Here is a 12,299-nt window from a genome sequence, read left to right on the forward strand (position 1 = left end):
CAAGTAATTTATGTGCTTCAATTCTGGGTCATTTAGGTGGTTTTGGTCTGAGATGACTTGGCTATGGCTGCATGGTCTAAGATAGAGCTGTCCAACAGAAATATAATACAGACTATGTATTCAAAATTTTCGAGTAGCCACATTTTTTAAAATTAAAGGAAACTAGTAAAGTTAATTTAAATAATATTTTAAATTTTAAAATTTAACCCATGGTACTCAAAATACTATTTCATTATATAATTAACAGAAAAATTATTAATAAAACATTTAACATTTTTTTAAATCATGCAAGTTTTCAAAATCCAGTATGCATTTCATACAATACATACAGTACATCTGCCTGTGGACCGCCGATGTTTTAAATGTTTAGTAGCCACCATATTGTGAGATCTCGAATGACCTCACTCACATGTCTGAGGTCTCTCAGTTGGGATGACTGGCATGGCTGAAGTAGCTGAAGCTTCTCATCATATAGCTTCTTATTCTGAGGTTTGTTCTCCTATCAATCTTTTGTCAGTGCAGGTTTGTTCACTTGATGGGGGAAGAACTCCCAGCAGCAAGATAGCCCCAATGAATCCATCCTTTTTAAGACTCTGTTTCATGTTTGCTAAAGCTCCATTGGCTGAAGCAAGTCACATGGCCAAGCCCCAGTATCGGTGTGAGAGGGGTCTTCCTGAGATTGCCCTTACCTGGAGGTAATAAAGAGAAGGCCATTTCTCCCAGTCCTCCAGGGCAGAGGGAAACATCCACCATCACCAATCTCCTCTTTTCATCATAGAAAAGTTCAAAACAGAGAAAAACACAAAAAAGAAAAATTGAAATAATCTGCTACTCCATCTCCCAGAGATGACTGCTGTCAACTTTTGGTTATCTTTCCACTATATTTTCTGTACATGCATACATAGGCATTTTACAAATTTGCAATCAAATTACGCTATACTCATTATTTGCATTTAACAATATATCCTAACATGTCCCCATGTTATTAAATATTCTTCTCAAACATGAATTTTAAGGTTACAACATTCTATTGTATAAATGTACAACAGTTTATTTAAATAACCCCTTCTCGCTTAATGCTTTCACACTTCTAAGTAATAAGAAAATGAACAATACTAGTTAACTTATTTTCCATTCATTTACGCCTACTTATGAAAAATGGATTTCCAGAAATAGAATTTCTGGGTCAAAAAATATTGCATACTTCATGGTGTCTGATGCATTTTTTCATTCAACAAATAGTTACTAATCATCTCTAATGTCCAGGCACTCGTAAAGGTGCTAGGGATACAGAAGTGAACAAAGCAGACAAAAAAAAAAATCCCACCCTCATGGAGAAGCTTACATTCTGCTGGAAGGAGGCTGCAATAAGCAAAGAAGTCATATATTATCTAGAGGGTTTGAAACTAATAAATGCTATGGGGGAAAGTAGATAGGGAATGGGGATGGGGAGGACCAAGTAGGGGGAGAACTACAAATGTAACTAAAGTAGCAGGATAGGCTCACTCACATGACATTTGCTTAAAATATATTGTTCAGTTTCTTTCTTCAGGGTGTGTAACATTAGGGAAGAGCAGGACTAGCAGGGCAAAGTGCTCCAAATGTGACCCAAAAGGCCAGAGTCCAGCACATCTTTGTCATTGTTCTGCCATGAGTCAGACCATTTGCCTTCACCTGTACATGCCTGTAAAGTTTCAACTAGACCCCAGGCTGTCAAGCCAAAGGTCCACGGGGAAGGGTTCCCACATTGCTAGTCCCAGAGGTCCACACACAGTGGTACCCATATACCTTCTGATGACAAGCAGTGAGGGATATGTGGGGGCAATGGAGACTTTGAGAATTTTTCCCACAGGCCAACTCTCGGTCTCCTAGGAGTAGACTCAGCTCTTGAGCCAAATGTTCTTCTGATTGGCCAGAAGTCCCCCAGCAGCTGCAATCAGTTCCCTTTTCTTTTTTTTTCTCAGAAAGCTCAAGCGACAAATACAGAACCTTTTCTACAATCATATCAAAGTGTTTGGAAACACTGAACTTTGAGTATATGTTTGTTGAATACATACATGAAGATCAAATAAATGAGTGAATTATTTGAATTAATTAGAGAAACACTTTTATTTAAGGAAGGTGAAGAAGGCTTCACTAGTCACACAGCAAGCCCTTGACATCCTGGAGATAGAGTGAGAGACAGATGATCGTGGTCCCTTGAAAAGAGATCTGAGATCTGGTTGTAACTCTGTCACCAACTAGGTTTGTGACCTTGATTGCAACATTAATCTCTGAATTGTCATCTTTTATCTGGACATATAACACAGAACAGTGTACATCTCTACCTCTGAGGACTGGGTTATAGAAGACACTTAAAAAAATCTCCCAGAAACCATTCTTTGCTGCTGCCCACAAAAGCATTCACATGATATGCCTATTAGGTGTCATGCATTGTTCTAGGTATTGGGGAAAACTGTTCTGGATGTTGGAGATAAATAAGAAAGACCAGTCCAAATCTACATTCTACTCGGGGAGGTAAATATATAAGTGCATGGATACAACCAGATATCTGTAAGTGCTTTAAAGAAAAATTAGGGAAAGGGTGACGATGTTACAGAAAATAACTGAGTTTTATTTTAAGTTGGGTGATCAGGAAAGACTTCTCAGAGGAAGAGACATTTAAGGTCTAATGCCAAGCAGAGCCAGGCATGCAACAATCAGAGGCAAAGAGAGTAACACCTGTCTTGAGGCAGGAATGACATTGGCTTGGCATGTTCAAGAAACGAAGGGGATGCCAGAGTAGCTGGCATGGTGGGGAATGTGAGATTGGTGTGAGATGAGGGTCAAATAAGGAAGTCATGTAGGAGTTATGATTTTAACCTAAACGCCATTGAAGGATCAAGCCATTGAGGAGTTTTGAGTGAGAAATTGCATGGTTATTTGATTTGTGTATGGAAAATGGAGACGGGATTGAGGGGAAGGGGAAACACAGAAGAACCAGAGGACAGGCTACTACTGCTCTTCAGAGTAATCTTGGTAAGAAACAGAAAAAGGATTAGAGCAGTGTGGTAGAGAAGAAAGAAGTGCACTGATTTTGTTGTATTTTTTAGGATTTCTCATGGATGAGACTTTGGCTTGGGCTAGTGGGTACGTAGTGGGGAGATTTACAGAAATAGAGAAAACTATGGGAGTAGCTGACTTGGGGGTAAACCTCAAAAGATCTGTTTTGGCTTTGTCAAGTTGGAGAAGCATACTAGCTATCCAAGGGAGATGTTGAATAGACAGTTGGAGATTAGTCCAGAATTTCAGGTAGAGGTCAGGTTTGCAAGACACAGTTCTAAAATGGCAGAACATGGCTGTGACCCTGTGTAGTCACTTACTAATCCCTCTCATTAAGTTGTCATTAAAAAATGAATACGTGGTTGTAAGGACAGTAAGGAACCCTAACTCAGCTTCATAAAACCAGAATCATCCGCTACTTTCTGAGCAAGTTGCTTCCCCTTCTCTGATCTTCATTTTGTCTGTAAAATGGAGTTAGTGCTATTATTTACCAAGAAGGGTTGTCCTGAATCTCAAAAGAGCCAAAATTTGCAAAAGCACCTATATAGTGAGGTATCTCTAACACAATGTAGGCCTTCTTTTTTTTTTTTTTTTTTTTTTTTTTTTTTTTTTTTTTTTTGAGATGAAGTCTCCCTCTGTCACCCAAACCGGCGTGCAGTGGTGCGATCTCAGCTCACTTCAACTCCCACCTCCCAGGTTCAAGTGATTCTCCTGCTGCAGCCTCCTGAGTAGCTAGTACTACGGGTGTGAGCCACCACACCCAGCTAACTTTTGTATTTTTAGTTTCACTGTGTTGGCCAGGCTGGTCTCGAACTCCTGACCTTGTGATCTGCCCACCTTGGCCTCCCAAAGTGCTGGGTGAGCCACTGCGGCTGGCTGGCCTTTTTCAATAAATGTCCATCTATTCAATCTGAAAGGCCTTCTAGAAAATGCAAGGAATAGTATGCGGCCCACCCTCAGCAGGAGTCTTCTCCACACCTCACAGACCTTTCCTTGATAGCCTTGGTAAAGGTGAAATCACAGTGCAGAACCTCATTTGAATCTGAAACCTGCTGCTTTGTGGGGAAAATGGTGATAAATTTCTTGACAACCATGCTATCTGTCAGCCGATAACATAGTTTTCACAGATAAACCTCAGCCAAGTGAGCAACAGTAGAAATGCATTCTACAAATATTATTACTGCTTCTGGGTGAATTTTGTTTTTGTTTTTGTTTTTTTTTTTTAGATTTTGTTTTATTTTTCTTTTTAAGAAAATGTCTGCAAGGAACCTATTTGGGGGGTTGGCTTGAGTTGTTTTCCTGGCTAAGATCCAGGGAGGTTCACAGCAAGGGTCTCTCAAGCTGCAGACAGTAGTTCTGCGAGTTATTTGCTGCCACGTTTAAGTGCCTAAAAAACCTCTCATTCCCACATCTTCCTCATTCAAAAAGAAGCTGCTGGACTCCTGACCACTAATAGTGAGTACGGATCCTCTGAAGTCAAAGGGTTCAAGAGTGAAGGGGGAAGGGCTATTACTTCATTTCCACAGTCATCTGTTCCCTTCTCATGACAGTGGCAATTCCAAACTGGACCTGCTCCAGGATCCTGGTGGGAAAATCTGTAGATGGACTACCGCGGCAAACAGCACCCTTGGGGAATGTTCTTGTGTTTCTGTCATAAAGGGGCCATTTGTACTCAAGAGGTTTCCACAGTGGACACCATCCCAGCACGGTGTGTCATGAAGAGGGCACAGGGCCTGCAGTGAGCCCCAGGGACCTCCCATGCAGGGGTGGAAGCAGGGGCCGGCAGGGCTGGAGCAACCTGTAAACAGAAGACTGTGAATTAAGTGCCCAGCGGGCACTTCATCCTGGGTGGGTAAATTAAGCCTTCACGTGTCACAGGACTGGTTCTGCCTGGAAGTACCAACCCCCATTCTGAAGTTGCCGGAACACAATAACCTCCCTGGAGCTGCTGTCTGAATGAAGAGAGCTTCCCTCGGAGCCTTTCAAAATAGTTCATGTTAGGCTGGGAGGTGCATCTGGTTGTGGCAACAAGTCGAGTAATGAGGAACAGGCAGAAATCCAGGAACCAAATCAAAGCCGAGGGGAGCTGAGTCTCAGAGATGTGTACTCACCTGTGCGCTCCATTAAACCATAAATCCAGAAAACAGATTGCATCTGGATTGCTGCCTCTAGGGAATCCTGGGCAGGTACATGAAGCTCAATACATATTTGTTGAATGACTGAACGAAGTTTCCTCAAAGAAACTCAGTGTCAGATGACAGAGCTCTCCCTTTCATTTCACCCAACTTCTTGACATTCCCTGAGGCCAAAGAGGCTCTTCCAGGGCAACGCACATTGTAGAAATGTAAGGTAAGGAATTCTGAGTGAGGAATTTCTTTTCCTTCCTGCATGTGATTGGGTCAGGACCTCTGTCATTCACAGGACTGCACAGGCAGTAAGACTGCATTTTTGACAGGATATTGGTAAAAGCAAGGGGAAATTGAGGAGGATCGGCTTTATCAGGATGAAGCTCAGATGACTCAGTTGTATACATGTGTCAATAATTATGGACACATAATACCCTTACCACAAAAATCTTTACTAATAGATTATGGACATATGTCTTTCTAGTAAAACAAGCATGGGAACAATATATTAAACTTAGAAAAATTATTATCTCTGGGGAGGAGAGGAACTGGAAGATGCACTCAGAGGTTTTTGATTGAACCTGAAGCATTTTATCTTTTGAAGTATTTATACTTTAGATCAAAAGTATAAATAATAATAAAAAGTATAAATAATAATATATCAAACATCCATGTACCTAATATTTATACTTTTGTTAAATATATTTATACCTAGTAGGTACACAGATGTTTGATATATTATTATTTATAATTTTGATATGCCTATAATATATCAAAATAAAAGTTTAATACTACAGTTAATGTCTATGGAAACCCAAAACAACAGAGAACCGTGAACATATCTGCTTGGATCTAGAACATGTCATTTGATTTCAGAGGGAGGAGGAAGGGCAAGTAAAAGGTTTGATTCGTATTATTATTATTATTTTTTTTTTTTGAGACACAGTCTTGCTCTGTCACCCAGGCTGGAGTTCAGTGGTGCCATCTCAGCTTGGATTCTCCTGCCTCAGCCTCCCGAGTAGCTGGGATTATAGCATGCACCCCCACACTTGGCTCACTTATATTTTAGTAGAGACAGTGTTCCTCCATGTTGGCCAGACTGGTCTCGATCTCCTGGCCTCAGGTGATCCACCCACCTCGGCCTTCTAAAGTGCTGGGATTACAGGCATGAGCCACCACACCTGGCCAACCTTCTGATTATTGTATTTATTGTTATCAACATGTATTGAGTGCTTGCTGTGTGCCAGGCATATAGTACATAGTCACTAAGGATGTTCCATGCATTATCATCATCTTAAGGGAGGATGCTAAAGCTCAGAGAAGTTAAGGAACTTGCCAACCTTACGTGACCAGTAAGTAGGGAACTTGGAATTCGAATCCAGATCCATTTGCCTGAGTGTTCAGCAGTAAGAAGCTCTAACTATGGATAAAACTCCTGGGCAACTCAGCACGAATCCTAATTTAGTGCCTGACACTGAGCGAGTCCTCATCCAGCCCCACCCTGTATCTGGGCTTCCTCTCAAGGCTGGAATATGGAGACCGTCGTAATCAGCTTCCACCTGAATGGATTTTCTTGTTGAAAATGTGAAATTCTCTTTGTTGGCCTTGGACCCGATGAGTCACATACAGTGAGACAAAGTAAAGGTCCCCTGCATTGTCCCTCCCTCAGTGCCACCCCCCGCTACTTCCTCCCATGGTCACCTCTTTACTCAGCTTGACCCCCCCTGTTGACACTTCCACTGTCAACTCTGCCAAAGTGGGGTGAGTTCAAAAATGGCTTTTTAATTAGGCCATTACATTCCGGATCTAAAATACATTTTTGTCTTTTATTATTTGTCTTTTATTTATGCTTAATTTCACAAGTAGCACATGAATGCATTTTATGACAATAAAACTAAATTCTCTGCTAAACGCTATACCAGGCTCACCTCCCCGGAGGTAATACTGTTTTCTGTTTGGTGCATACACATCCATGTATGTGTCTATAAAATGTAACAGGGAGAATTTTATAAAACTCGCATTACACTACATCACGCAAGAGCTTGGTTTATCTGTTTCTTAACTGTTTTTAATCAAAGTTATACAAGCACGTAGTCAACCAGATCAAAGCGCATGAAGTCAAACAGCAGGTCCCAGCTTCCTCACCCTCTGCGTTTCTTTCTCCCCGAGGCAACCCTTTGCACGTCCTCCTGCTGATTCTTTGGGTTCCTTGGGTATTTACTTCCTATCTCTTAAAATATTTGTTACATTTTTTTTTCCAGTTTCAGAAATTATCAACTAAGTGTTCACAGTGGAAGGTGAAGCTTGGCTCTTTCCTTCCCCCACCCCTGCCCACTCTGCCACATGCACTCTTTCCATCCCTCCAACCCCCCAATATACTTAGATCACAACTTCAATTAGAACAGTATTTGGGATGATGACAATTAACGAAGCTCACAGCTGAGTTTTATAGCAAGCGCTAATCAATTCCTTCCCTGCAAAACTTTTTGCTTTCTCTAGATTTCATAATTGTCTTTTCCCCCATTTTCTTCTTTTCCTAACTATGATTAATTCAACAAACTCAATGCCAACTGTTTACATTTTCTGTCAACATATTCAGATACTCCAGGGGATCTGTCAACTATCTCTTCTAGAAAAGCCTCTCCTGGAGTTTTCTCACCTGCTACTACCTGACTGGTTGATTTGTTTGTTGTTTGTTTTTCTCTGCCAGGTGCACAGCTCTCATCACAGGATCTCCCTTCACCATCGTCCTGAGAATTCTCACCTCTCTCCTGTATTGGGTCTCTTACTTCCTGGATCCTTTGTCTTCCTCTTGATTTCTCTCTCTTAATGGAACACATTTTGTGGTAGGTTCCTGACAAAAGGTACATGGAAGGCAAACCGAGACCTTCAATGTCTGAAAATGGGTTTACTCTGCACTGACCCTCAATTGATAGTTTGGCTGGGTAAATATTTCTACATATCAGTTGCTTTCACTGAAAAATTTAAACGCATTACTTCACTTTTTCTAATTTCTAATGTTGCTATTGAGAAATCCAACACCTTTTTGGTTCCTGATCTTTTTTGTATGAAGTTTGGTTTTCTCTGAAAACGTATAGGATCTTTCTTTTGTAACTCATATTGGTATGCAAAACATCAAGTATCGTATGTCCCCCTTTGGGTTTTTCAGCCTCTCCCATAGTTAGACTGGAGCCATGTTCTTGCAAGTAGCCCGGCAGCAGAAGTTAACACATGTCACCTCCAAGCTAAGGAAGCTAAAAGCCAGTATGCTTCCTTCAATCCTATTTTCTCTTGCCACAGGTATTTCAAGGGACACATGATTCAAGAGACAGGTTTACAAGATGAATTGGGACCACCAAAAACATGTTACACCAAGCCTGTTCAACTCTCAGCCCATGGGCCTCATGCAGCCCTGTATGACTTTGAATGTGGCCCAACACAAATTTGTAAACGTTTTAAAAACAGTATGAGACTTTTTTGCAATTTTTTTTTAGCTGATTAGCTATCAGCATTACTGTATTTTATATGTGGCCCAGGATCATTCTTCGTCTTCCATTGTAGCCCAGGAAAACCAAAAGATTAAATAATCCTGCACTAGATTTTACATAAATGAGAAACAAGTAGTTTTGTTAAGCCACTGAGATTTCTGAGGGTTGTCTGTTTCAGGAGCTGGCATTAATAATCTTGACAAATACATCAATATTCTGGAACTTCACATGCATATCCTTGGATGCAGATCGATTTTTAACCATTGTGATAGATACTCAGTGGGCCCTGAAGACTCACAGACTTTAGTTGTTGAAAATTTTTATTTCATTGATATTTTCCTCCCTTTTGTCTTCTCTGGCTTCTTTTTTGAACTCCTAATTTTTTCTTTTATATACATATATTTCTTTTATATATATATTCTCCCCATGCTATCCCTTCCCAACCTCCCTATTCCCCACAGTCCCTCCCCTTTTACTCCACAACAGACCCCAGTGTGTGATGCTCCCCTCCCTGTGTCCATGTGTTCTCACTGTTCAACACCCATCTATGAGTGAGAACATGCAGTATTTGATTTTCTGTTCTTGTGTCAGTTTGCTGAGAATGATGTTTCCAGATTCATCCATGTCCCTACAAAGGACATGAACTTGTCATTTTTTATGGCTGCATAGTATTCCATGGTGTATATGTGCCACATTTTCCTTATCCAGTCTATCATCAATGGGTATTTGGGTTGGTTCCAGGTCTTTGCTATTGTAAGCAGTGCCTCAATGAATATACGTGTGCATGTGGCTTTATAGTCGAACAATTTATAATCCTTTGGATATATATCCAGTAATGGGATTGCTGGGTCAAATGGAATTTCTATTTCTAGGTCCTTGAGGAATCACCACACTGTCTTCCACAATGGTTGAACTAATTTACACTCCCACCAACAGTGCAAAAGTGTTCCTATTTCTCCACATTCTCTCCAGCATCTGTTGTCTCCAGATTTTTTGATGATCACCATTCTAACTGGCATGAGATGGTATCTCAATGTGGTTTTGATTTGCATTTCTCTAATGACCAGTGATGACGAGCAATTTTTCTTATGCTTGTTGGCCTCGTATATGTCTTCTTTTGAAAAGTGTCTGTTCGTATCCATTGTCCACTTTTGAATGGGGTTGTTTGTTTTTTTCTTGTAAATCTGTTTTAGTTCTTTGTAAATTCTGGATATTAGCCCTTTGTCAGTTGGATAGATTACAAAAATTTTTCCCATTCTGTTGGTTGCCAGTTCACTCTAATGATTAGTACTTTTGCTGTACAGAAGCTCTGGAGTTTAATTAGCTCCCATTTGTCTATTTTGGCTTTTGTTGCCAATGCTTTTGGTGTTTTAGTCATGAATTCCTTGCCTATGCTTACGTCCTGAATGGTTTTGCCTAGGTTTTCTTCTAGGGTTTTTATGGTGTTAGGTCTTATGTTTAAGTCTTTAATCCATCTGGAGTAAATTTTAGTGTAAGGTGTCAGGAAGGGGTCCAGTTTCTGCTTTCTGCACATGGCTAGCCAGTTTTCCCAACACCATTTATTAAACAGGAAATCCTTTCCCCATTGCTTGTTTTTGTCAGGTTTGTCAAAGATCAGATGGTTATAGATGTGTGGTGTTGCCTCTGAGGCCTCTGTTCTGTTCCCTTGGTCTATATCTCTGTTTTGGTACCAGTACCATGCCGTTTTGATTACTGTAGTCTTGTGGTATAGTTTGAAGTCAGGTAGTGTGATGCCTCTAGCTTTGTTCTTTTGGCTTAGGATTGTTCTTGGCTATACAAGCTTTCTTTCGGTTCCATATGCAGTTGAAGGTGGTTTTTTCCAGTTCTGTGAAGAGGGTCATAGGTAGCTTGATGGGGATAAAGTTGAATCTATAAAGTACTTTGGGTAGTATGGCCATTTTCACAATACTGATTCTTCCTAACTATGAGCATGGAATGTTTTTCCATCTGTTTGTGTCCTCTATTATTTCCTTGAGCAGTGGTTTATAGTTCTCCTTGAAGAGGTCCTTTACATCCTTTGTTAGTTGTATTCCTAGGTATTTTATTCTCTTTGTAGCAATTGTTAATGGCAGTTCGCTCTTGATTTGGCTCTCTTTTAGTCTGTTATTGGTGTATAGGAATTTCATTTTCTTAACAATGACAAAGAGAAAAAGTATTTAAAGCTTGTGGAAACTAAACCATGTTTAACAATTTTAATGGTTCACGGTTTTTAAAATTTTATCTGTAACATTTTTTGCTTGTCTTGAGTTTGCAAAGATTTTCCTCAATGTTCTCTTGTAGAAGTTTTACGGTTTTAGCTCTTACTTTTAGATCTAAGATTAATTTGAAGATAATATTTGTGTAAGGAGTAAGTTAAATGCTGGGTTGTTTTTTTTTAAATGGATAGCCAATTGTTCCAACACCATTGTTGAAAAGACTATCCTATTGTCATTAATTATCTTGATGCCTTTGGTAAAAATCAATCAACCATGTATGTGTGCGTCTGTTTCTTAATTTTCTGTTTTGTCCCATTGGCATATTTATCTATCCTTACATCAATATCACAGTGTCTTGTTTACTATAGCTTCATAGTAAGTATTAAAATCAAGTTGTTTAATCCTCTGAATTTCTTCCTCTTTTAAAAATTATTTTGACCTCAGTCTTTTGCTATTCCATAAAATATTAGAATTAGATTATATAGTTTGCAAAGGAAAACATTCTGATAACATTGGTAGGATTCCATTGCATCTAAGAACCATTTAAGGAGAACTGTCATTTTAACAATATTGAGTCGTCTCATCTGGAAATATTGGTTTATCCCTCAGGTCTTCTTTAATTTCACTCAACAATGTTTTGTAATTTGCATTGTACAATCTGGCCTATAATTATTAAATTTATCCTGAAGAATTCCAAATTTGATGTTATTGTAAAAGGTAGTGTTTTTTCAATTTCATTTTCTAATTTCATTACTAGTATATGGAACTGCAATTAATTTTTCTGGTCTTTTATCCTGTGATTTTGCTACACTCACATTACTTTTGGCAACTTTTTTGTAGATTCATTAGGATTTTATGGAATTAAATGGAAAATAGAACTGTACTTTATTTTTACAAGAAAATAAATAATATATACAAGATTGTATCATTTGATACCTACAGTAAAATATTGAAAAGAGGTAGTGAGGATTAATATTTTTGCCTTGATTATGATATTAGGAGTGGGTACAATGGGCAGACTCTGTCTTTCTTTCACTGAGCACTATGTTAGCTATAGGTTTTTTTGTAGATGCCATTTATTAGGTTGTTCGGTTTTGTAAGAAACTGCCATACTCTTTTCCAGAATGACAATACCATTTTACATTCTCACCAGCAATGTACGAGTGATCAATAGCTTATCTTTTCTATCATTTTACTTTTAAACTATTTTTTTGGTGGATTCCTTTTCAACAGCACGTAGTCAGGTCTTGCATTCTTAACTAGTCTCACAATCTCTGCTTTTTAATTGGTTTCTGCCCTTTACCTTCAATGTAATTGTTGATATGGTTCGTATACCACCTTAATATTTCTTTTACATTAGACTATGCTTGGTATTATTTTACCCATCACTAAGGTACTGTTCTTTTTATTCTTTTTTCTCTCTGTGA

At 39.2% G+C, this 12,299-nt stretch overlaps 1 long non-coding RNA gene across 1 annotated transcript in view; it reads right to left on the reverse strand.

The window, feature by feature from the left end:
* Positions 1–214: 214 nt before the first annotated feature.
* LOC141580317 (uncharacterized) overlaps positions 215–12,299 on the reverse strand; it is a 117,701-nt gene continuing 105,616 nt past the window's right edge. Inside the window, exon 4 of the long non-coding RNA XR_012512518.1 lies at positions 215–765. This is a non-coding gene — a long non-coding RNA (uncharacterized LOC141580317). The remainder of the gene's footprint in view (positions 766–12,299) is intronic.

The sequence above is a fragment of the Saimiri boliviensis genome, chromosome 11, assembly GCF_048565385.1.
Source record: "Saimiri boliviensis isolate mSaiBol1 chromosome 11, mSaiBol1.pri, whole genome shotgun sequence".
NCBI classification, from domain to species: Eukaryota; Metazoa; Chordata; class Mammalia; order Primates; family Cebidae; genus Saimiri; species Saimiri boliviensis.